General features: G+C 42.1%; 1 pseudogene; it reads right to left on the reverse strand.

Annotated features, from left to right (window-relative positions):
• Window positions 1–1,554: 1,554 nt before the first annotated feature.
• LOC134930548 (5S ribosomal RNA) lies at window positions 1,555–1,673 on the reverse strand (annotated as a pseudogene).
• Between the last annotated feature and the right edge of the window lie 2,650 nt (window positions 1,674–4,323).

Genomic DNA, 4,323 nt, shown 5'->3' on the forward strand with positions numbered 1-4,323 from the left:
AAAACTATATTGTGAGGTGTGAGGTGTTCAGAATAGACTGGAAATGAGTGGAAATGAATGGTATTGAGGTTAATAATACTACCCCCAAATTCTGTGATTTTAGCTGTTTTTATGTTGTTGTTTTATCAAAAATCTTCCAGATACAAAACCAAAACCATAACATGAAAGGGTGGTTTTTACAAAACATGAGCATGGAACCAGAAACAAAACCAAAACACAAAACACGAAAAGTGCCCTCCGCACATCTCTAATGGTAATACACTATGGCCCTCATTCCGAGTTGTTCGCTCACTAGCTGCTTTTAGCAGCATTGCAAACGCTAGGCCGCCGCCCCCTGGGACTGTATCTTAGCTTAGCAGAAAAGCGAACAAAAGATTAGCAGAACTGCTACTAAATAATTCCCTGCAGTTTCTGAGTAGCTCCAGACCTACTCCTAGACTGCGATCACCTCAGTTCGTTCAGTGCCTGGTTTGACGTCACAAACACGGCCTGCGTTCGTCCAGCCACTCCCCCGTTTCTCCAGCCACTCCTGCATTTTTATCTGGCACGCCTGTGTTTTTTAGCACACTCCCTGAAAACGACCAGTTTCCACCCAGAAACACCCACTTCCTGTCAATCATACTACGATCACTCGAGTGATGAAAAAATGTCGCTCGAGCTTGTGTAAATCTACAAAGTTTTGTGTGACAGTACTTAGCACATGCACACTGCGTACCATGCGCATTTTTGCCATTTTTTCACTTAATCGCTGCACTGCGAAAATCGGCAGCGAACGAACAACTCGGAATGACCACCTATGTTTTACATTTATTTATAAACACTAGGGTGTAAATTTATTAAACAGAAAACAAAAGGGGCGACTCGGCACTGATCATAACAGAATCAGAATAATATATAGAGAAACCAAAATTTGGACAATTAGGATTTGTTACATTAAATCATCAAATCTTCGTCCAGTTTGGTGGTGCGCCCAGAGCCAGGTTGAGCATAGGTCAATAAAGAGAGAAAAAAGAAGGCTCTTGTGTGGGCGCACTGTTGTTAATTGAAATCTATTTCAATAAATTTTAATTAATCATGAAATGTACTGTTAAGACATACTTTATTGAGATATTAATTTAAAACAATGTGATTACCCATTGTGAGATACATGATCCAAAATAAATATAGTGAAAAAATATATTATGTGTATATAGAAAAAAATGTGAAAATGTCCTGGTTCTGTCTCACTGAATGTGATAAGAAAGGCTGTAGACACTTTAAAGTCTTACACCCATTTCAGCCCAACCAGTACAGACAATCTGTATTAATGAAACCTCTATGTGGTAGATTAGATAATGTGTCTGTATTGAACAGGTCCAAGTATTTAAAGAGACAGTGCCAGGTTCATGCCGGTCACCTTAAAACGCACAAATTTACATTTCTCATGAAATCAAAGGATCTTGCAAATCAATTAATGGTAGTCTGACAGTAACAGGAAATAGTATTTGAATGATAAAGATAAGTGGTGATACTGCTGTTGGTGTCATGTGACACACATCATGTAAAATGATTCCTGCTCTAGAACACTGGGTATTCCCTGTGAGTCTCCTCCTCAGGTACTGACCCAGCCCAACACTGTTTGGCTTCCAAGATCGGACGAGATCGGGCACTGGCAGTGTGGTTTGATAGTAGAGAAGGTAGGTGGGTTTAGACACCAATGAGAGTGCACCTAAATTAAATTTATTAAACACAGATTTAATCTATCTAACTCAATATTGTGTTAAATCACACATTTTCTAGCATTTAAATATCAATTCTGTTAATAAATGTGTGTTTTAGATCTTGAAACTCATCGATTTAGATTGATCTAAAATTGACTTTTTGTAAATTTACCCTTAATGCAGTGGTTCTCATACTGTGTGCCATGGCACCCTGGGGTACCTCAGGATTCTTGTAGGGGTGCCTTGGATTGGTGGTCCAGGACCTACAGTATTCAAATTATTTATGGTGAATGTCATAGGCAAAGCCAGTGCTCGTAGTTTCCAATCATATTATATGTGTACAAACAGAAGGGTATTGGTAAAGTGTATCCCTTTTGCCTGGGGTTGTTTGTATTCCCCCCCTCCCTCTGGGGGGTCTGATAGTCACGCAAAAAAACCTATATACCAGTAATAATTGTTATAATTAATTATTAGGAAGTAATACAAATTATACAATACTTCCCTCCGTTCCATATTCCTTACATGTGATACTACTTCAACTGTGACCTTCTGACTAATATGCACTAGCCTTTCCACTCAGTCTTATAATATATATTTGTCTTATACCACAAAAGCCCACAAACAGAAGGTCCCAGCTGATACGGATTATGCATCTCAACTAGAGTCCCATGTGAGCTACACACGTGAACTCTACTATTGCGTTGGCCAAAACCGCCCAAATATTACTCCTTGACAAAATCCGTTGAGTAACCTTGTTACTTAAACGGGATGCGGTCAACATACCGCTGGACGGGATCCCGGTGGTCGAAATACAGACGCCGGAATCCTGACCGCCACAATCCCGACATATTCTCCCTCCATGGGTGTCAACGACACCCATAGAGGGAGAATATAATAGTGTGCCGAGCGTGGCGAGCGAAGCGAGCCCGCAAGGGGCTGCATTCCACTCGCCACCCCTGTCGGTGATTGTGTGGTCGGGATTCCGGCGTCGGTATTTCGACCGCCGGGATCCCGGCCAGCGGGATTACGTACTGATCCTACTTAAACTATATCGCATTACACTTATGATTTAAACATTCAAATCATTCTTGCCCTCAGTTTGTAATGAACCAAAGACCAGAGCCGGCCTTAGGCATAGGCAAACTAGGCAATTGCCTAGGGCATCTGGTATGCCTAGGGGCACAAGCAGCTTCTGCTGATTAAAATGATATGCAGCATGCCTATATTCTGTGTGTAGCATTTTGTATGCATATACAGTCACAGTCGCACACAGTATATAGGCATGCCGCATATCATTTTAATCAGCGGAAGCTGCTTGTGCATGCTTGCCACATAGCAATGCAAATAAGATGCATTTTCATAAAAAAATAGGCACCCAGCGTTAGCAAAGCTGCCAGATGACTCACGCCAGGAACTATATGTGTCATTATGTGTATAAGGGCATTAATAATGTGTAACATATGTGTAAGGGGCACTATGTGTGTCATTATGTGTATAAGGGCACTAATAATGTGCAGCATATGTGTAAGGGACATTATGTATGTCATTATGTGTATAAATGCATTACCAATGTGTGGCATTATGTGTATAAGGTGCTCTACTGTGTGGCGTAATGTATAGAAAGGGCACTACTGTGTGGTCTGATGTGAATATAGAGCAATATAGGGGGTAATTCTGAGTTGATCGCAGCAGGAACTTTGTTAGCAGTTGGTCAAAACCATGTGCACTGCAGGGGAGGCAGATATAACATGTGCAGAGAGAGTTAGATTTGGGTGTGGTGTGTTCAATCTGCAATCTAAATTGCAGAGTAAAAATAAAGCAGCCAGTATTTACCCTGCACATAAACAAAATAACCCACCCAAATCTAACGCTCTCTGCACATGTTATATCTGCCTCCCCTGCAGTGCACATGGTTTTGCCCAACTTCTAACAAAGGAGGTCATTCCGAGTTGTTCGCTCGCAAGGCGATTTTAGCAGAGTTGCTCACGCTAAGCCGCCGCCTACTGGGAGTGAATCTTAGCATCCTAAAATTGCGAACGACGTATACGCAATTTTGCGATTACAAACTTCTTAGCAGTTTCAGAGTAGCTTCAGACTTACTCGGCATCTGCGATCAGTTCAGTGCTTGTCGTTCCTGGTTTGACGTCACAAACACACCCAGCGTTCGCCCAGACACTCCTCCGTTTCTCCAGCCACTCCTGCATTTTTTCCGGAAACGGTAGCGTTTTTTCCCACACGCCCATAAAACGGCCTGTTTCCGCCCAGAAACACCCATTTCCTGTCAATCACACTACGATCGCCTGAGCGAAGAAAAAGCCGTGAGTAAAAATCCTAACTTCATAGCAAATTTACTTGGCGCAGTCGCAGTGCGGACATTGCGCATGCGCACTAAGCGGAAAATCGCTGCGATGCGATGAAATTTACCGAGCGAACAACTCGGAATGAGGGCCAAAGTTCCTGCTGTGATCAACTCAGAATTACCCCCATAGTGTGGTATAATGAGAATAAAGAGCAATATGGTGTGGTTTAATGTGAATAAGTAGCAATTCAGTATGATGTTATGTGAATGAGGGGAACTACTGTGAGGAGTAACGTATATAGGGGGTGATTCCGAGTTGTTCGC

The sequence above is a fragment of the Pseudophryne corroboree genome, chromosome 5, assembly GCF_028390025.1.
Source record: "Pseudophryne corroboree isolate aPseCor3 chromosome 5, aPseCor3.hap2, whole genome shotgun sequence".
NCBI lineage: Eukaryota > Metazoa > Chordata > Amphibia > Anura > Myobatrachidae > Pseudophryne > Pseudophryne corroboree.